General features: G+C 36.8%; 1 protein-coding gene across 5 annotated transcripts in view; it reads left to right on the top strand.

Annotated features, from left to right (window-relative positions):
• The window catches only part of bcl9 (BCL9 transcription coactivator), a 115,228-nt gene that overhangs the window by 55,395 nt on the left and 36,629 nt on the right, over positions 1 to 23,204 (top strand). For 3 of the 5 annotated variants that reach the window (XM_077246242.1, XM_077246239.1, XM_077246240.1), the window contains one exon: positions 4,188 to 4,340. The gene's annotated coding sequence lies outside the window, so the exon portion shown is untranslated. Of the gene's footprint in view, positions 1 to 1,358; positions 2,291 to 4,187; positions 4,341 to 23,204 lie in introns of those variants that run through there. The other 2 variants (XM_077246241.1, XM_077246238.1) reach the window with 2 other exon arrangements.

Below are 23,204 nucleotides of genomic sequence, written 5' to 3'. Positions count from 1 at the left end.
GTCAACTCTGAGCTCTCACTCACTCACACTAGATGTTTTGTTGTCGTCAAAATTTAGAGAAATTAAAGAGAATGTCCCTTCTCGCTCTCTATTTCAGGCTTGAATAAATTGCAATTTCTTGTTGTTTAAATAAGTAAATATATTTCTGCTATTGTGCTCATCTTATACTTATGAAATCCTTTTGTATTCTGACTACTGCTCTCTTGTTTTGCCACTATAAGAGTAGGAGTGTCTCAGAGGAACGGGGTGATATAAGGATTGTGTCTACCCAAATGACATTTAAACAGAGAATCAACAAAAGATTTTGGGAAAGATTGTTGGCCCTATGGTATATTTTAGTGTGAATGTGTTTCACATGAACTATGTGCCCTGAAAATGGACAAAATATATATTTTTTTCTGTTGAATAATGCCAATATCGTTATACTACATTACCATTTGATTCTATGTGTGTTTTGCTAAAACCTGTCAAGAACATGTCATACCCCAAAATAAAAAAATATAAAAAGGAAAACAATACAATAATTGAGTTGTAAAGTATTTGGTAGTGTACTTATTCAAGCGGTATGGATTTCATTTATGCTGTAGGCCTACTTTGCACTTCATCCAGGAATTGTTTGCCTATATTGTTATGAATGTTCTCATCACACGCATTTAGTAGGGAAGTATGCATATTAAGATGTGAGGATACTGTCCAGACAGAATACGTTTTGTTATTATATTACAGTAAACACATGGAAATGGAAGTTGTGTGATGTCATCTGAAGTGCTGGTGGTTTTTGATGCGCAATGATCACTCAAGAGCAGGGTTTCTCTCTCTAATGTGTGTTTGGCGTGAAATGTAAATCCTGAAAAGAATCTAAAACTGAGTGATTATAGAACACTTTACTCAACTCATATACGAGTCGAGTTGGTTTATATACATATATATATATATATATATATATATATATATATATATATATATATATACGACATATATATATATACGATATATATTATTTTTATTAGATTCGTCCCATATCTACCATCATACATCAATTATATGGCTGGAAATGTGACTATAATGTCATGTTTTGACACCTTCTCTCATGTCTCACTCTCATCAAAACAGCAGTACACCACGATTCACCGTGTCCTAGTGAGCTCTTCCTTGCTTTGTTTGACCATTACCTACCTATATCTGAACCACAAATCATAGCGGTTGATGCGGAGCACAGTCGCTCGAATTGATGTCCGCCGTCAGTCTATATTCAATAGCAAGTCAACCTGACCTAGAATTGCTACTTATTACAATATGGACTAAACCATCCGGCCGGATCATAGCGGGGGGAGGCGAGCACATCAGCGGCACTCGCTGATTTCTGATGGGGGAAGCCGTGTTAGTGCCGTGAGCTATTTTAATCACTTGTGTTTCACAAGGAAGGTCTGTGACTAGCACGTTTTGGGGAGAGTAAATCGCTCGTGAACCCTCGTCGCGCGGAATCGGACACCCCTCTGTGTTTTTCCAACCGCACACTTTTCACCATTAAAATATAGCGGCTTTTCCCAACCACTGTAAAAGGAGAGCAGTCCAAAGGATAAAGGAAATAGAGTATCCTTTTCCTTCTAAAACACTTAATGTCGACTAACAAGGAAAGCAAAGCCCTACAAGTGGTCCGATGTATTGTCTATAAGGACTGACGTTGATTCTCATATCATATCTTTGTGTTTAGTGCAACCAGCTGCGGTTATTATTTAAACCACTGCTATTTTTAACAAATATCGCTCGCTCTACAAACACACGGCAGACTTGATTTAAAGCGTTTATTCTAGTGGATCTCGAATCTCTAGCATACAAGAGCCAGCAGGATTTTAAGCTCTCTCTCGCTCTCTTTGGACAGGAGCTTGATAAAACAGCTCCCCTCCCCCAAGCTTTGGCGAAACAGGAACAACTTCTTTGAGAGAGAAAAAGGGCTGCACAAGTTTGGGACGTCTTGGATCAGCCGTTTGGCCATTTGTAGTCTGGAGCTGAGATTTTTTTTTCCGTTCACCGATTCTTTGGGGTTTACCTTGGATGGTCGGAGCCCTTTGTTACCGAGAAGGCTCGGGCATCCGTGCTCTTGAATTTTTTCTTTGGAAAACGGGATACCTCTAGGATTATAATGAGGGGAACGCGCTCGCTTGTGGAATAACTTCACTTTTTTTCGGTGGGAATGGAATTCGCGGAGCCCTGATTTTTTTTATCACTTGCAAATGCAATGGGAAAAGTGCTTTGTGTGGAATATTTGCTGTTACCGTGCTCAATATGGGTAAGATTTGTTTTGCTTTCGTTCCTACTTTTCTTCCATGCTCGATTGGCCTGGCTCCCATAGAAATATACTTGGGGAAACCCTAAAGAATGCCTTATTTTAAGATTATAGGATTTAAAACATCACATTTAAATGGACTAAGTGCTATTCATTTACCGTGATTGTGTTGTATTTATTTCCCTTTATCAATATGCATTCATAGTAAGATGCTTATAACTTTCTTGCAAATACCATTATGGCTGGAGATGCTAAAGGAAGCTTGTTTTCCCACCCCGCGGTTTGTCCCACTCTCATACCTACTTTTAATCGCAACAAATCTCAACATTTAATTTTAAAACATGTATTTCCGTATGCACCATTTTAATTCGTTAACATCACTTGTGTTCCCCTTGCAAACTCCTTTGCTTCTCCAACGTTCCTCGGGTTTTTTTGTCCTATTCAGAGAATCCACCAGGTTACAAGGAAGTTCGTGAGGCCGCCGCTGCGTGTTTTTACAGCTCTCCATTGTTATATCAAACCCCATTTACTTTTCTTACAATGTTGCTAAACCCCTCGTTTTGAAACCGTATATCCGGCTGAACGTGATACACCACTCGACTGCAGATATAAACGGTGTTTTGTTGTCTATTAGCTTCCTCTGTGTGCAGGTATCTGTGTTGGGTTACTCGAGAGAGGTTAACTCTGCCCAGGCCTGCACTCAACAGGGTGTATCACAAATTGGCAAACACAAACAACCAAGGTGTTTTGGGACTACATCTTATTGAGAAGATTGTCAAAGTGTATATGACCTCAGGAAGTTTTGGTTTTGTGCTTGATGATGTTTCCACAGTTGAGGAAAACTCACACTCTGCATATTTGTGATATTATTGAAAAGGAAAGCCCATGTTTGCTGGGTGTGGTTTGCCAAGCATGAATACACAACCTTAAATTCTTTATTTATTGGTATTGCAACCTCTGGTTACCCTGGTTTGAACGAAAGTGACTTTTAGTGCATTATGTATGAACATTAAAGTCTGGTCTTCCTATATATTGTTGTGGACTTGCTGATACTTGGCATAAGACCACAATTTAGATAGTTTTTTTTATTATATAGATTGTTTTATAAGTATTTTTCTTGAAATACTATACCACACTCAAAAGAACGTTTACAGTGTACTAATGCAATGCTTGTTACCTCTGATCTGAGCCTTGACTTTAACAGTTGTGTAGACTAACCCATAGTAAACCTCAGGGAAATCTTACCCTGTCTTGAACTAGTCTGTGTGTGTGTTTAGATAATGGAATCCTTGTTGTACCTATCCACAGAGTGAGTCATGTAATTGCTGCCGTAGGTTTGGTTTTGTCAAGAATTAGCATGTGGTGAAGTTCGTTAGAATGATTGGAAATGGAGGAAGTTCTTGTGTTTCTTGGGGTTTATTCTGGCAAGCGTTCTATTCGTTTTGGCTTCGTCTCATCACAGCATTCAGCAATAATACCTGGTATTTGTCCCAGGTCACTGTGCAGCAAGTGAAGCCCAACTCTAAACTTATTTAGTTTTTTTTTTCTGAAATATTGCATACTGTGATATTTGAGAACTACTTGGTTTTTCTTTATTGAATCTTGGTTTCTTGCTGCTGAGTAATACAGAACTGCATTGGCATTATTTGGAATCTCGCTTACAAAAATAGCTTCCCGGTTTTAACTTCATTCCTGCACTTTCCATGAAATTTCATCCTCGCTTTTATGAGCTATACATAATCTAAGTGCAACCAGTTCTACCTGAAACCTAAGAATAAATGTTCAAATAAGTAAATCGCACAACAACCTCTTTCACCAACAGACATCTACCACTATCTTCAGATCTTCTGTGGTTATGTGTAGGTTTGTTGTCTGACTCTGGCTTCTTTTTTCTCCACAGGTGTTCGGATAGTGTCTGTGATCTCCTGAGTTCACTGGTTTAATCTACGAGTGAAGAGCCGGACACAAATTCACACCATTTACAGTGGAAATTATTTGCACGCTCTTCAGATGAGGGAGAACAGGAGACTCTGAAACCTGAGGGGCGTTCAAGGTAAGATAATTGTTGTGCAATGCACAAACCATCTTGTTTTGCACAGATCTGAAATGTAGGCTAGGCTTAAATATAAGACCTTTCTGATTCTGCTAAGAATGAATCACAATATTATTGTACTTAAAATCAATTGTGCTTTTACAAGATCCTCCTATTATAAAATGGGAGACCCTGGAAATCTATTTGAGGAGTGAGACAGCCCAGTAGATTGATTTGAATGGGATTGGTTGTATTAATCGTTGAGTTTGCTGCATTACTGTTCTCCATGCTTGAGATTTGAAATTGTTTTACGGACATGACTGATACATTAAATTGTGCGTCTTGAGGATAGGTTTGCTATTGCTTAAAAGCAATGGTACACCCAAAGATTCCAAACTTTCTGTCTTCTGGAGAAATTTGAGCTTGTTCTGACTGTTTTGTTCCATGTTGTTACAACTATAGAGACAAAAAGTAGTCATGCTATGTTCCACATTCTTATGAAATTTTTGTATGTGGAACAAGACAAAATGTAAGTCGTTATTCACTTTAAATTTCCATTCTAGTCATTGAGTTTAATTTGAGAACTGGAGTAGTCTTTTTTGTGAATTGCTCAGCCTGATTTTGTGATCCAGCTCAGCCAATTCATGCAAAATATTCACTCAAAGAATAATGTTGTTTTTGTTGTTGTTGTTGTTTAATGGCTTCAAGAGATTTGTGTATTTGGTGCATTTGCATTCTTTATGAAGCTTAAAAACTCTAGTCCCCATTAACTGCAATTGCGTGGAAGAAAATTACAGGCATGTAGTTAATTTTTCCCGTATTGTCGCATGGTTTTAAAATGACACCAGTGAGTAAATAATGAACATTTTCATTTGAGTTGACTGTTCATTTAAGCATTCAGATTTTCTCCTGGTGGATAAAATGCGTAAAAATTGTCAACATTGAATGAACGACTCGAACCATATTTAGGAACCAGAATATTATAGAGACTGGACACTGTTTTAGGAAGGAACCACGTAGCAACATGCTAAAAAAAATACACACCTGACCATTGTGGCGTCAAGTTTTGCATAGGCAAGCATCACTCATGTTCATGTAATCTAAGTCTAATAAGACATTTGCTTTTGACGATGTTTATTTTCACAGTATAGCCTAGGTGTTACAAAGCATGAGTGGAATTTACTTGCTACATTTGTCAATTAAGTGAAAGTGAGTTTGTGAGAGGTAATGGGAAACAATGATTTGATTGTTTCTTCTGATGCAATTTTACTGTCTTGCTTTTTCAATATCTGTTCCATTCTCATATTTGGCAGATGTTCTTAGTATTTTGTATCACAGGCTTGGCTGTAGTTGTGGTATGCCCAGAGGTGACTGATGCTAGCAACCTACTGTCTTTTGATCAAAGATAACTGCAGGCATTTACAATTTGGAATTGTGTTGGCGACACGCTAATAAACTAATTATTTTCATGTTGGTTTTGAAACCATGAAATCTGCCAAAGCATATTTTTCGGCCGACATTTAGTATTTTTTTAATTAAGGCCATTGGGCGTAGTTGTGGAATCTGGACATTTAATTTTGCAACGTACAGTATAAAAAGATATTGTTGGTTTAACTTAAAGTAACCTGGTTGCTTTAAAATTGAGTTCATTGAAACTCAAATTTTCAGTTAATGCAAAGAGATTGCCCTTTCTTCATTAGTTTACTGTACCTGTTTATCAGTTAGTTTGTTTTAACAGTTCTGTCTAATAAATTTAGACGGCTTTAAAGAAAGTTAACATTATATGAAAAACTGTTAAAGCGCTTGCTTTTTTTATTGTTATTAATTGAATGGAAAATTCAAAGTAAATCGATTATATTTAGTAAATTTTTTTTGTCAGTTGCGGCTTGTTAGATCTAGCATTCTGCCCACTTTGAATCAGACACCGAGATAAAGTAGTGCTTAAGATTACATTTCTTTGAATGAATGAATTATATAATTTATTTGAATTAGTAGCCTAATTATTGATCGAGAGAGAGAGATTTGTATGCGTCTGTTCAATGTCTCTCTCTCTATTAACAATGAAGCTGTGAGTTTAATCACTTCAAAATAGCAATGTAACCACCTTGTTGCTGAAAAATATGCAAATATTTTTATTTGCATTTTAATAGCAAAGCTATTTTATTACTAAAAGTTGCGATCTCCGCTCTCTGTGTGTGCTTCAATGAAAACAGCGCATTAATATAACAGTAATAAAAGTGAACTTACCTGTGCATTAAATTATTTTATTGCACATCTTCCAGCCAATCAGAATCATGTATTCAGACAGACCATTGTATAAATCAATGTTGTTTGGCAGTGTTAAACCTAGTGTTGTTTGTGTTCTTTTGCAGGTAAGGAACCATATTAAAGTTTGTGTGCAAGTGAGTTGGGACTCTGGGAATTTTCTCTGTGGACACATAGACACAGAATGCAACCTGTAATCATCGCTACAGTCTTTGTGCAGATGGTCTTTCATTTGTTTTGAGCTGGTTGGTCTCTCTATATGTCTAAGATCTTTATGGTGAGAAAAATGTATAGTGCTTGTTTGTCTGTTAATGGGGTTTGTGTGAATTATTTTCGATGTCTTGCCCGTTTGCTTGCTTGCTCTTTGATTTAGTACTATCCCCTCTTTCAGGTCTGTGTATGTTAGTTTGTGGTTTGCATTTCCTTTGCAATTCATAATTAAAGGTGATTTTGATAAATGTGCAGGAGGATTTTATAAACCCCACTGGCCACAGCGGAAATCCTGCCTTTAAACCGGTGCGGGTCATACTTTACTTTATTGGTTGTCTTGTTGCCTGGGTTACCTCACTGAATTGTGTAATTTGTCACTGACAAACTTCTAAACCCATGTTTTTTTTTTTTTAAGTTTAGTCCCAGTTTAACCTGTAGTTGAATGTTTTTGACCAAAAAACCAAATGCTTGTTTTGCATAAATTGGAAGCAAACAAGCAGGTTGCTTGTCAAAAAAAGAGCTGGTTTCTCCTGGAAAAATAGGATTTGCATTTGTAAATGTTCAGACTCTGTTTTTGCTTTTCACGGAGAGGTATTTACCTTTGAAAATATGAAGCATTATATACTCATTTGAATCTGTCCCTTATGGTGATAATACACAGGGCTACTTTTTGAGCAATGTTGCAGTCAATGGGCAAACAGGTTAAGACGAGAAAGGATAAATCGAATACAATAAACGAATAATCGTTTTTTTTGTGTTTTTTTTTGATGTGGTCGATTCAAAATCGATTCTCAAAGGCCATGAATCTATTTTTTTTCCATACTTTTTTATCTATCACCCAAAAGCCAGTATTAGTTTTCCTACACTGTTAATAGGCTTACAGCCTCCATGTTACAGCTAATGCTGTAAGATTTTATGTTTGTTTTATCTTAAACATAAAATAACCTGATCCTGTTTGATCAAGGCATGCGAAAATGTCTATTCATTGAATGCATTTGAAATATAGAGTTGGCTTCTGTTTTAATGTACCAAATCAGAATTCGAAATCGAATAGAAATCTAATCGAGTTGGAACATCTGAATCGATACCCAGTCCTCTACTCAATGGAAAAGTGTCCATGCCCAAGCAACATCACTCGGCAACATTGCTTAAGAAAAGTGGCCCTGACTGTGTATCATCACCTTTAAAGTCACGATGTAACGGAAGTAGCGGCACATCTTTTTTTTTGCATCTTTTTTTGCATTGTGATTGTGATTGTGAATTACATCCAAATGAAACCGTTTAGTGAGGTGGGGACTTGGTTCTATCAGGTGTTGATTGGATGGAGGCAGAACTGAATACTATCTTGCAGTCAGTTTAAAAAAGGGGTGGGGTTTAAGCCAACTAAATGATTGGAGAAGTCCAGCATACGTCACCAAAGAGAAGTCTGTCATTTTTAGTGGAAGATTGAGTTATGACATTTTGATTAAATTAAAAAATTTCAAAAAATATGGCTGAAACTTATTACACAAACAATTTAATAATGTTTAGAAAATAGGTTGAATTTTCATTTCATGCTAGTTTTATGCTCCACACTGCCTTATTTGTCTATAAATGTCTAACTATCAAATTATGTCCAAAGTAAATCTTTTAAAATTTGCTAATAAATATGCATGTCAAAAATGCACTATACAAACTGTTTCTATTTTTCTGCAGTGTCGTTGCTGAAATAACAAAACAAAGTATGGCAATGATAATCTCAGGTAATGTTTATGTGCTTTATTTGTTCTGATTGGCTGTGGTTTTTGATTGATTTTGTCACGTCTGGTGTGGACAGACAAATTGCTTGTCGCTGGAATCTTATCGTATCGCGTCTGGTTGGGACACAATGCAAGTTGCCATTCCTGATTAAATGAAGACCCTGGTGGTAGTATATGTCCCAAATGTGTCTTCTGTGACCATTTGTGATCAAATTTTCTCACAAATGGGGTCTCTGGTTTTTGATAGTTTGACAGTACTTGTTGTTCAATTTCTATATAACCTAAACTTCAGATGTGTGTGCTTCACATGATGTATGGTGATATAAGGCAAACTGGTGAGTCTTATTGAAATCTTGTGCATTTACATGTATGGTCTTTTTCATAGTTTTCCAATTGGAGGCTGATTTTCTTTTGAAGCTACATGTAAATGGACATTTAAAAATCATTGTTTTACTGCAATAGTTGATTGACCGATGAGTGGGCTATCCTGTGCTGTTTTCTTGTCTGCATCATTCAGGGTCCATTAGTGTACGGTTTGGATCACAAAACATTTTGGACACTGTGTAGGTCTGACCACTTGTAATCGATTGTATCACCAGAGACTGAAGTCGTAGACTGGGTCTAAGATGCATTACTCTCTTATAGACTGGTATAGATTGAACTCATTGTAATCTAATTCAGTTTATGTTAGATAAAGCAGAAGCCTGTATTGACTTGCATTGTTTATTTACCTCATAGTGCCACCAAAATATCTAGGATTATAGGGCTGGGTAAAAAATATCGATTTCTCGATTTTAATCGATTCTCATTTTTACGAACCGATATCGATTCTTAAATCCCCAGAATCGATTAGTCATCCTGTTTTCAGTTGATGAATGAATGGAACATTGTAGCGTGCATCCCATCCAATAAACGCAATAATCTTTGTGCTTTGTTACTATTGATATGAAACAAAGTCTCAGATTTCAAATTACGTCCATTTTCTTACGAAATTCAAAAACATAAATACCGTTTTGGCGCTGTGGAGTGAGATCGCTCTGGCGCAGCTCAAGAGAAGCAGCAGCGCCGAGCACACATAATCTTCTCTTCCGCCTTAATATTACCAGTTACAGCGTGAAATAAACATGAATGAGCATCTGAAAGTGTGTTAAAAGATAGAGTATAACTTATCGAAATCCTTGTTGTCACATGGAATCGCTCAATCATTGTTTCAACCGAGGAAAGACGTCAGTGAAACAGCTTGTAAACAATGTCATGTAACGTCACATTTACCTCAGAAAAACCATATCCAGTGACCATGAACTCGTTAGTCAGCTAGAAAAATGAACACTAGAGAGGAGCATTTAGCTAAATATATGCACCATATTACATATGCATTTTATGTTATTTTATAATTATTTTGTTTTTCAATATTTAATGCATGTTTGAATAAATCTGGCAAGTTTTTATGACAGCCACCATTTAAATATTTATATTTCATATAACTTTATTATTAGAAAAATAAATAAAAGTGTAATTGTTTGTATACAAATCAGTAAATCTTTACCTTTAATATTAGGCTATTAGGCTAATGAAACAATTTTAATGATACAACTGACTCCCATAGTTTACAGCATTGGTTAAGAGATTTGTTTTCCTTGAGAACATTTGCCATGTATTGTACCTGATATACAAAATAATCAATATTGAATCGAATCGAATCGTAATCGAAATCGAATCGAATTGCAAGCTTGTGAATCGAAATCGAATCGAATTGTGAAATTTGTGTCAATACCCAGCCCTATAGGATTACCATTGCACATTTGCTGTGTTTTATTTATTTATTCCTTTTGCCCTATTCGCCCTGTTGCAGAAAAAAAACAACCTCTAACGCTGTTTAGCTTGTCTTGGCTGGTTTAAGATCAGCTTTAAAAAAGTGGAAAAAACCTTTCTTAAACCAGCTGACAAGCCTGGGAGACCAGCCAACCAGCTTAGTCGGATTTTAGCTGTTTTTTCAACAGGGATGCAAATTAAAATGTGCATGAGGCCATCCTTAATTTTCTTGTTTGCTTGTTTTTTTTTCTCCTTTTAGTCTGACCGACTTGCCGGTTGTAAACTTGCGTTAAGACAGACCAATATTTTTTTTATATTTTTTTCAACTTTTAAAACAACTAATACAAATTCAATAAAATAATAATTATATTTTATTAAGTATTGTGAATATAAATTGCTTATGTCTACATACAAACGTAGGCTACGCTCCTTCTTTTAAATAAAAACCTGTGGCGTCATCATCTTCTATGATTATGTTTACACCATTTGTTTACGGATGTCACACTATGGCTTGTACATTCGCTTCGTTTCATTCACTGTTCGCGCGTGGTGATGGCTGCGGCTGCAGTTTATAAAATGTTCGCGGTCACCGTTCAAAGTTATACGAGTTCGGGCACCATAATACATCTAAAAAATGCATTAAAACATCTCGAAACCGCTTTAACTTGGCACGAAGTTCTGGAAAACTGTGCCCAGATCTTTTCCCTTCCCTTCTCCCCTGTCTAACGGTGATCGTATCGACTGACCTTAAGGAAACCACTAAAATGTTGGTGGAGGAAAGTCAAACTATTGAGGACGTGCTACAATTTGACCCAAAAAATCAAAGTGGTTTCTTCTAAATTGAAATTTCAAAGTGAGTCACCACCACCGGCCTTTTTTTTTTTTTACCAAAAATGTGTTTTAGGTGGACAGATAAATACAAAACACAGAACATGTAGGATGTTGGAAAATAACAATGTCTTGTCTGTTAACCAAATGCTCATTTTAATATGAGCTATTACTTCAATGCAAGTGAACAAGCGCGTCGTTATTTGTTGCTTAGTGACGTGCGTGTTCAAGTAAGCCGGAAATGCGCAGATTCTGTGCAATACGCTGTATTTAATATATCATGAGGACTCACGAGTTGCGTATTTGCGCTAAAGCCGCGCAGATTTTGCTTAGACTAACTTCCCCAGCAAAGTGAGCAAACATAGAAACACGCCAAATTGGCTCGTGATTTGACAGCGTTACCCGCCAAAGTTCATTTTTACCCTTATTTGGCGGGTTGGAGGGTGTTCATTTCAATCCCTGAATGTTGCACTCCTGTTTGTCATTGTGCACGAAACTTCACGCCAATAAATCATCAGAAATATTGCTGACTTGTGCGCGTCTCAAACGCCCTTTTTATGTTCGTCCTAATGCCTGTTAGTTGTCTGTGGATTTGCCTATATTTGGCAAAAATGGAAACGTCTTTAGACTTGGAAAATGGATTTTACAATCGATTCAATGAATACTTATGTCTCAAAAATCGAACAGAATTTTTTCACAAAAGTGACAGCCCTAAAACATAACCGGTCTCTGATTTGTAGGTAGCATTCACACCTAGCGGTGGATGCACGGTTTGAAGACCCAGTCAGTGACGTCACAACATGCAAAATTGTTTAAATTCATACCTACGTAATCACCATCACCAAAATTTTCCTTTTTTTTTTTTTTTTTTTTTTACTGTTACTGCAAACCAAAATATTTTTAAGGATGGCCTGAATATGGTAATCAGTCAGTAGTGTAAATTAAAGTAATCTCTGATTATTATGGTCCTGTTGTAGTATGTTTTTGTAAGGAATTTTCTTTAGTCCTTTCCTTTTGTCTTATTGTAGTTGGTTTGCTGGTAAGCTGTCGGGGAGTATATCTATTAAACAGTTCAGAAAATACCCTGAAATTTAATTTGTAGTTTAAATTTGCTGATTAGAAGTGGAGTGTTGTGTAATAGTGTAATCATTGTCTGTTTTCAGAGAGAATCTAGCAGCATTAAATCGACCTGCAGTTCACCAACTCTGTTAGCAAAATTGTAGCCTCAAGCGAATGAAGAGAGCAAGAGCTTCAAACTCCTGCTAACCACATTTATACAGTCGTAAAGTGCACATATACGATCAAATCTCAAGAATTTTAACTCGGAACCTTTTATATAAGTGTATATAGCCTATATTTTTTAAACATCCTAGACATACTTAACCCCCCTCCTCTTGCACTTGTTGAATAACAATACTCATCATATACAGGGCCTGAATTTCGTTTTGGAAAATAGGGGGGAAATCCCCCTTTAGGTCATTCTTATGGGGGGATTTTTTAATTTGAGGGGGGAGTTTTTTTAGACAATTTAAAAAAAAAAAAGTTTAGCTAAATGTTTGCTCACTCATTGTATTTGTGCTTTTACAATGGGGTCATTTTTTTTAGTTTACACAACAAAAGGAAGCTTGATTTCAATCTTTGAATTAAATTGAAAAAAGTAGCACAAATAAATACATGAAATAAAGAGAAAATTGTAGGTCGAACACTAGTATTCAGAAATGCTAGAAACGGAAAAAATAACACGGAATAGTCTTTTAGTCCTGTATAATTTGAATACATAGGCTATTAATCCTGATTCCTTACAATTAATGCTATCTTTTGTTGTTTTATATACAATAATGTCAGACACATTTTAGGCTACTCTCACTTTAAGAGCTAGTGCACGGATCCATTAAGGGGCCGTTCACATGTTGCGTGTAAAGCGCAGTCCGCGCCACTTTCTCCTCTTTTAAAAAGGGCTTCCTGTTGCTAAGCAATCATGAGCCATGTTCTCCATGAAGACAAAGACGTTTCAGTAAAGGATGAGCGCGCAAAAGACGTAACGTGAACGGCCCATACTGTTTTTCTTATAGTGTCACATGCATTTTCTTTTTGTATTATTTTTTTAAGACAAAACCGATTGTGTTTGAGAGGATACTCCCCAAGACTGGAATTTAGACAATGTTGTGGTCTTTTGACCGTTAAAGCGCTACAATTCGCGAAAAAGAACTCAGTTTTGTTACTCACGAGCTGTTTGTTATGCGGTTTAAAATCGCTCGAATGTTTAAATAGGTAAGACTTAAAAAGACGCACAAATTATAAACAATAGTGACGATGCAATGGCCCGATTGTGCAAGTGACATTTCCATCATATGTCCCGACTCTGAAACGCGTGAGTCTAGAATCACCGCCTGCAGCTGCAGCGCGATTGGCTTGCTTTGTGCAACCTATTTTGAGAGACAGAGAAGACGCGGCATTGGCAGAATCACTCACAATGTTTGTGAAATTGCGTCTCGCAGAATGTTTTAAAATGACTGATTTGATCTTATAATCTGTTAGGTTAAATTTACTCATAGGCCTACATGCTAGATTGAATGAATGTTTGCGGGAATTTCCCGCATTATAAACGCAAGACCTGCGGGAATGATTAAAATGATGCGCAATCCCGCACCGAAATTCAAGCCCTGATATATTAGCAGTAAGTATTTTTTTTTGTGTGCAATATTTATCTGAATTTTTCTTAGCAATATTTACATTTATTCATTTAGCTGACGCTTTTATCCAAAACGACTTACAAATGAGAACAATAGAAGCAGTTTACTAACAATAGGACAACAAAATGCAAGTGCTATGACCCTTCCCAGTTTAATCTAACGCAGTACGTGTACTTTTATTTTTATAAAGATAATAGATATAGAATAGAAGAAAGTGTTCTTATTAATGGATCAAGTGTTGCCGAAAAAGATGCATCTTTAGCCATTTCTTGAAAATGGCCACGGACTCAGCAGCTCTGGTTGAGTTGGGCAGGTCATTCCACCACCATGGAACAGACAAGAAAAAGTTCAGACAAATGTGATTCAATATGAATCAAAATAGTCCTAGATTTATTCAAACTTTCTTTGACTTAAAACAAAATGTTTTTATTTCTTACCAAACGGTAGTTGTAACCGTATTTAGCAGTCTCAAGACTTTTTAGGGCTCTTTTGTATGTAACCATATTTGTCTCCGAGAGTAGCGTTCTCAGTATGCAAGCGTCATTAAATGCTAATCATGGCCGCTGGGTGCTGCGCTGCAGCTATAAGCTTTTTGGTCTCATGGTTTCTCACTGATGACCAAGTAACCCTGTCCTGACACAGTCTCGCTGGCTTCTCCCCTACAGGCCAGCTCACCATCTGTCCACCCTCACAGCTGTCATCCAGAGCAGCTTTAACGAAAAAGGCTCTTTTAATCTTTGCGCGAAACCATACTGCTTTGCTAATCTTTGTGCGCATACTATTTTGCCAAGCTTAATTTAAGAATGAGGTATTAAGATCGAGGATGCTCCTACCTTCTGCACAGACGCTGTGTGAAATTCATGCGGTTGTGTGCATATCATTCATGCTAATTTGCAGTGGGTCTATGAAGTAACATTGATTCATGTAGACAAAGCCCCCAACCATGTTGTCCGTCTTTGCTTCCTTATTCACCATGGATTTTGGGTGTCAGGCAAACAGTAGAGAGTAGGAATGGGAATCTAAAGCAATTAAATGATTCTGGTTCTGATTCCTTTTTCATTCTTTTAGTACGTTTGAGTAGGTTTCTGTAGGTGATTTGGTAAGTCAGTGCAGTAAGTCAAGAACCACACTTACTAAAGCTGCACAATTAGCCTAATCGTTAAAAGATTGCAATCTCGATTCAAAGACCTATGCAATCTTATTCCTAAATGACAATGATTCGGTTATGTCTAAGCCTTTGAGAAGTGCGATCACAGTGGAACGTACAAATCTGCGTTGGCACTGACCCAGAGAGAGCAGTTTTCTTGTATAGGTATGAAATGGCTTCACAAACGGTCTTTTCAACCACACGATATCAGAATTTTTTGTTCCAATAATTTAAATGATCACAGAAATTCTGAGATGCGTTTATATCATGGATAGGGCTGTGCAATTAATCGAATTTCGATTTCAATTTTGATTTTGGCTCCCAACGATCTCCAAAATAGTACAATCGACTAAAAACGATTATTTTGTCCTGTGTTCTGAATGACTCGCGCACGCGCACATCCGCCTCTCCCGAAGCCATAAACTCTCTCAGCCTATACAGTCATAAACTGCAAGCACAATAAACTTCACAATAACAATTGGCTAATTTAATATAGACTGGAGTGAGACCATAGACGTATCTCGAGCTGTCGCAGATCTCTGCTCGATCACTGTAGCGCCTCAGTTAAAGCGAACGGCAGCGCGAGCGCACATGAACTGATCATCTGTTCCGCTTTACAGCACGAAACAAATCGATAATGAACACAGGGAGCGACATCAACACTTGTCTGCTTGTCCGGGAAAAGGGGATTTTTAAGTTTGAAGTTAAAGAGTTTTACTTGCCCGACCGATCGAAACGCGTGATGGGTTTGATCTTATACAGTCAGAGTGTAAACAGAGATCGGTAATGGATAGTTTCTGGAAGCTGCGCTGCCTGTCTATTTGTGAGGGAGACATTAGTGGAGAAATCAAAAACAAATGAGCCTAACAGCTCACACAAAAACTCACAGAAGAAACATAATGAGGTAGAAATGTGTATGAGTGTGTTGAGTGTGTATGTGTTGAGTTTTTTTTTAACATATGTAGTTAAGTAACATAACACGACTAAGGGCTGTTCTATATCACGATTGCAAATGTTACATTGAATTTATAGTTTCGTAAACAAGTAGCAGCTAGCCTAGTTTATATTTAGTAACTTACATTTTAGATGCAATATTGACTGGTTTTGTTCTATTTCACCGACGAAAATTGTTACAAAAGAAAAGCATCTCTAAGCGCTGTGTTTTGTTACTGAATGATTCATTATTTTGAACGAATCGTTTTAATGAATGAGTCAATGATTCATTTATTAAGACGGTCACTTGTCGCCACCTATTGTTTAAAGGTATCATTGATTTTATTTTTTATTTTATTATTTGTTTTAATCTCATAATATTTTTTGTTGTAAAAAAGTTGTAATTTTGCAGTGTAAATTAATTGAATGGATACCAGCCCTTTTTATTACAACTGAATTTGATCAAATGTAAGAATTTGACATAACACATACAATAAATTGTCCTTTATAAAGGCAAAAAACGCCCTGGTGACCCCCTACAACTAATTAATTTGTAAACATGTCACCCTTTTCACCACTTGTGAGTTTGCAAGTCGGTTTAATAGTTCAAAAAGTACAATAAATGTTCACATTTAGATTTTTTTTAAGAGTTGTTGAAAGGTGTCTTTTAATAAATGCAACACGTTCCCAAAGTCATGTAAAATAATCGTGTTACATAATCGTGATTTCAATACTGACCAAAATAATCGTGATTATGATTTTTTCCATAATCGAGCAGCCCTAATCATGGATAGAAACAAATAAATCACTCTTTGAAAGTAACTTGACTCTTCAAATGAAGATGGTAGATATTACATTGTTAGTAGGTGGTGACAAGTGACTGTTAAAAATGTCATTGAATCATTAATTCAAGAGATTCATTTAGAAATGCTGATTCATACAGTAATTAAACAAGTTAAGTCTTGTTTAGTCAATGAATATTCATTCAAAATGATATATTTTTTTCTTTAAAAAATCATTTGAAAAATTGGTAGGTGGAACGTACCCGGATATCCTACTACTTCAAGATTTTTGACTGTGCATTCAATGGACACTTTACTATCCCATGAGGCCACAGTGGAAGAGTTGTAAATGGCAGTGACCTGACGCTGGTGAATGTAGTGTCCGAATTCATGTAGTGTCTCGCTTTTCACTTTCGCTTCACGAATTCACGATCACACTCTTGTACTCTGTCTATAGGGAGTGACGGTACTGACCGCACATTTTACAAGAGAAGATATTTGTCAGTGACTACCAGGATCTATTGCGCACAAAATCCTTCGCCATGATCTTGTCAGTCGTTTTCTTACTCCTCTTTCTCAAGGCGTGCTGTATGGAGCATACTGTTCACTAAATGGTTTTTATTTCTATAAAAAAACACCACCACACTGACTACTGCAGCTAGCCTACTGCAAACACAGTGTGAAAGTGTTCAAGAGTTTAACTAGTTTTAACCTAGGCCTATTAGAATTGCAGATGTCATAAATCTCCTACTTGTATAAAAAAAATATATATATATATATATATTATGAATGCTGAACTGGTTTTGAGTAAGCTGTCCAGTGACTTCAGCATTTGCCATCCACTGCATCATTGCATGATGCCATGCTTGCCATATTGGCTATACTTGAGTCTACATTGGACGGGTGTTAAGGTTTCTAATTTGCCTTTGCCAATTATTGGGTACTGCTCACCTAAAGCTGTGTCATTTATGGTGCACGTGTTCATAGTTGCAGCCTCTGTGGGATATTGAGAGGTCCAGCTGTGCCAGCTTACACCCACCAAGCCAAGAGCAGTTTGGGCCTGAGCATCTGTGTGCCAGTTCATAAGTGAATGTGGGGGGTCTGTGTGCCAGCATGCTAAATGGACCCGAATTTGACAGTGTCATTTTGTTGGATGTCTGTCTGTGGTTTTGTGTGTATCCTGATAAGTTGGAATCTAAATGAAACAGATTTGCAAATTACACGTGTTTTTTTGCTAGTTAATGTGAAGTAACTCTGGTAAGCATGGGTCATGATGATCAAATAGTTAAAGGGATAGTTCACCCAAAATTGAAAATTATTTTCTTCTGCGAACTCAAAAGAATTAGTCAGTTCCCATTAACTTTTTTTTAAAACTTTTTTTCTGTACTATAATAAGAATTGGGTTCCAAAAAACACCACCACATTTATTAAAATATCATCTTTTGTGTTATTTTATGCTACTTGCACAGCTTGTAATATCATCATGAAACTTTTTCCAGAAAGCTTAGTCTTTTTCTATATAAATGATTTATTCTTTTTGTCTGTCCCTTATCAGCTTAATTTAGCCAATTTTTACCCTTCTCTTGCCATGGAAATAGCTTTACTGACATAGCATAAAACAAATAATTTTTGATCTGCATGTTGTAATATTGCAATGCCTAAATTAACTTGTAGTTTGATTTTATTTTTTAGGCTTTTTTGTTTTGTATTTAGTGTCATATCATACAATTATTAGCGTATAGATATAGACTAGAAATGTAGTGCCAGTGTTAAATATCACTGAAATACCACTACTATAATTTTTATTAATATTTTGAATTATTTATTTATTTTTATGATGTCCGTTTTTGTAATTATTTGCCATTTTTATTATTTTTTACTTTATTTTTATTTCAGTTTTTTAGTGATTTAATACATGGAGTACTAAATGAAAATCTATTCAGGGCTTTCTTAAGACAATTAGTTGACTAGTCTTTCAAGTACTGAGTCAATTTTTAAAATGTGTAGTGGCCATCTATACATTGTGCACATGAAGTATTGTTGTATGTGTGTAAGCGTGCTTGTTTTCACCAGTTGTGAGTAAGTGAATGCATGCATGCACGTGCACACACTTACGTGCCAGTGCACATCACCCTTCTCACCAGCTGGTCGTCTGACATCATGTCACCATGGCGCCAGGCCTTTGGCGGCCTGTAGAAGCCTGCAGCACCATGCCAACCACACACACACACACACACACACACACACACACACACATAGAGAAACAGAAGTTTAGTCTTGCATTTAGGGAGCGGGAGCGGGAACGCCATGCCAACTCTGGTAGCCAAGCAGGAGAGCCTTCTACCACAGACACACACATACACACAGGAGCGAGTGTGATCCATGCCAGCGGTGGTCTCAGATCAGGAGAGCTCACTTCACTAGACAGACACAGACACTCCACTGAACAAAGGAACGTACACGGCCAAGAGTGCAGCGCTGCATTTAGAGGGAATGAGGAGGAGAAGGGATAGAGGCACTGAACATTTGTCTACTGTTTAAGTTCGCTGGGTTCAGCCCAGGCCTGCACAGTTTACGGCTAATGCGTTTGGAATATGTTCAGGTGCTGTGGAGGAAACCGACACACGCCTGATAGAAATGGTCATTTGAACATCCAAAGAGCATTGTGGGTATTTTGTAGAACAGTGTTTTTCAGGCTGGGTCTTTTTGAGTTAAATTGGAAAAATAAAAAGCCGAAAGCAAAATGGTAGAATACATCCACATGTTTGCATGGTCTGTGAACCGTTTGGGGACCTTCGTTGAGTTATGTTAGGGAAATCCTGGTGTAAGAAGGATATCTGTCCTTCTTTAAGATGAGAAATACCACAGTTTGATCTCAACATCAGTAGCCACGTTCCCATTACCCTTCAAATTGCGCAAATTGAAATTGGGAATTGAAAAAGCGTGCATTTTACAAAAACTCCCATATATCACAAAAAATCTTTTACGCTCACATGAGATGGTTTTTCAGGCAATTCATTAAAGGATTATTTCGCAAAAACTGCAATGGAAACAGTTTCTGCGCATTTACAGGACACCTGACATAGATGGTGCGGTATGTTTGGACAGAAGACGAGACTGAGTTCTTCTTTAAACTCATAAAAGACAAAAGAATTACGCCAATACTAGATTCTTGACAAGAAAGAAATGCCACACTTTATCAAGACCTTGAAGCAGATATGAGGGAGAAACACCTAGGACACCTCATACGTGCCACTCACAAGTATAAGGGGCTTTACTTGCCAGTAATGCTTGGATAACACACCTACATCTCCCATAAAACAAATGGCTAGTGCGCAATGACTTTGCGCAAATCTGTAATGAAAACGCGGCTACTGAAACTCTTGATTTGGATGAGGTCTCTTTGCTTCTTGATTTCCTTGTTAGCTTTCTTGTTGTGATAGCCAATGAATTGGTTAGGTCAATATATTAATCGATTGTTTGGCAAAGTAAAGACAATTGACCAATCAGTCCCTCCTGTTTTTCGCGATTCTGCGATCGCTGAATACAATCAACAAAATGTCGCATTTTTTTGCGATCCTGCATAATTCCTAATTTAACCACAAAATAATCACAAAAAATCAAAAAAAGACCTCACAAAACATTAAATTATAATCACCCAATTGAAATATCTTTAGTTAATTAAAGTTTCAATGCATTTTTAAGTGGGTACAGATGTTGCGCACGCGTGATGTCTGTGTGCGGTCTGTCAGAAACATGGCGAAAAAAAATGCGTCTCTCCTGCCCTCTCACATAAGCGCCCAGGTTTTCATTGGGCAGTAGGCTACGGCAAACTTATTAACGCGTTTAACATGATTGAATGACATAACCAAAAATATGATATGCTCGATGGTACTAAAAATAATTTTTAAAAGCGTAGTATACCGTGAAAGAGAACTGATTTCTCGAGTGACAGTCTGTCTCTGACTGCAAGTGTGTGTGTGTGTGTGTGTGTGTGTGTGTGTGTGTGACTGACTGAATGACTGACTGCGTGTCACCACATGTCGGCCTAGTTAGAATATTGAATTCTCTTTATAGCGTTTGAACAAATACACATAGCTACAATTACTTCAAAATATTCATCTTGGCAAGTATTTACGTGAAAAAATCAGTAATAACTGATTGGGACGTTTGTCATTACTGTAGTAGGTCTTAAAGTGACAGTAACCTAATTTACCTGCTGTTGTTAATGTTAATCAAGCAACAACAAAAGGCTACAGCACAATTTTAAAAAAATGTATTTGATTAGACCAAATAAACAAGCTTTATGCATTTTTTTTTGTGATTTGTGTCATGTATGACTATTGTGCATCTGACATAATACTATTATGGTAAATGTGATGTCCTAATTCTAAAATATAAAAATCGTAAATTTTTTCACAAATTTCTGGAAATTACCACCACAAAATCAGTCATTTTGATCGCAAAAATCACATAAAATCGTGAAATCCTGGAGGGACTGACCAATAACTGTTAAAGGTGAATAAATGAGGAGTTTAATGCTCATTACATTCTAAACTTTTATTTCTTGCGTAGAACACAAAAGAATATATCCATATATCTAATCTGCTGTTTTGCCATGCAAGTGGAAGGGGGCAAGAGAATTTCTTTGTCAACAATCACATTTATTGTATGGAAAAAAATGTTTGGACATTTTACCATATGACTTCATCTGAGTTTCATATGAGAAACATACAGGTTTGGAATAAATAAAGGATGACAAAAAATCTATATTTTTGGGGGAACTATTCCTTAATAGTTCTATAATCTTAACTTGAATCTTTTATTTTTATATGTTCTGCTTTAAATTCTGAATATGTATTGTATGTAATAAATAAAAATCCGCTGAGTGGGCAGTTATTAGCCAAGGCCTAGTGATGCGTTAAATATTTTGTTGAAACCATCATGATGTAGTCTCCATTTATTCATTCAAAGAATGAATGAATGAATATTTTGGCGGTGTTGACTCGTATTGATTGACTGATAAAAAAGGAAAAGGCCATTTTTGTGAGAAAATGGAAGCAGCAAAAATTCTGGCTTAGAAAGTGGCTTTTGTAACAACATAATGTCTTCTGTTCTTTTTTAGTTTAAAAAAAATGCTGTTCTTTGAAACTTTCTATTCGTCAAATAATCCTAAAAAAGCATCTGTTAACACAAAAACATTATGCAGCCCAATTGACCCTTCGCAAGGACCTTGATTGACAGGTGATCTGACCAATTATACTTCGCCATCCGCCATTTTGTCCGACAAAGCAGTCAGGAGAGTTCGTAGATTAACATGGGAGGATTTGAACTTGAAAAACTGAATATACTGACGCCTTTCCGCGGTTAAAACAACATTCCTTCTTATGTTCATTCATGTTTATTTGATGCTATAAATGAACTAGAAGGAAGAAATGATCAGTTCACAAGCAGCTTTAACTGAGGCTCTACAGGGATCTGTCACGACACATTAAAGAGCCACAAAACGGTATTTGTTTAATTTTTTTTTTTAAATGACCAAATTTGAAAGGTGAGACTGTTTAATGTTTAATATCAAAAGTAACCGAAAAGTAACCTGGTCTGTCCTGTCTGTCAGCATATTGTCAGTCTACTCTCTGATCCGCGATGAATTCTTCACTGCGTGAGAACATGGTGTGTGCGTGAGAGCGGCGTAGCTTGTCGGACATAGCAACAGTAACTAAGGGGGGGCGGGTCTTTGCGAAGGGTCAATTAAGTGTTGTGTCGATAGACGAGTGTATTGGCGATTGTTCATCGATGGCTGATGCATTTGACGCTATTAAGGTGATTATTGGCTCATTTTCCAATTAATGTATTTTGTTGTTGTCGTAAGGCTAGTATTGTTAAATGAAATTTGCCTTTCCTAAGTTCGTAACAAAATCACCACATACACTTGCAACACTGACAACTTGTTTAACAAGAAATATTGATTCTTCTCATTTTTTCCCTACTGTCATTAGTGTATGGTCCACAAGAGAAATATTCAGCTAATAAATCAAGATGGTTGATATACCATTATCAGCACTGAGCTCTTGTGTCTGAGAGAATTAATGTGCCATGCAGCGTCAGATGCCAAAAGATGTTTTTACTTTCACGTTCAGGGAATAATTGATTGGTTTGAGACTCCTTCACTGGCATAACTCCGATGCCAAGCTTGCAAAATGTATGTGTGATATCCAGGGCTCTCCTTCTGGGTGAAATATTTGTGACGTGACACTTTTTTTACTCTTCAACTCCATCTTTGCTTGCAAAATAATGTTAATAAAAATGTCCTGAAGTACATAATTACATGCGTAAATAAATAAGTAAATTAAATCAAATTAGTAGACTATTGCATCCCCCGCATGTGTGATAATATTATGTATCAGCTCACAGGCTGACGATAGGAGAGTATGAGCATATCGCCCAACACTAGCCCAACTGTGTCATCATTGATG

The sequence above is a fragment of the Siphateles boraxobius genome, unplaced genomic scaffold, assembly GCF_051911475.1.
Source record: "Siphateles boraxobius isolate OS27281-9 unplaced genomic scaffold, OSU_SipBor_1 29, whole genome shotgun sequence".
Lineage (NCBI taxonomy): Eukaryota > Metazoa > Chordata > Actinopteri > Cypriniformes > Leuciscidae > Siphateles > Siphateles boraxobius.
Note: the sequence above shows the minus strand (reverse complement) of the source record. Positions and strands in the feature narration are given on the sequence as shown.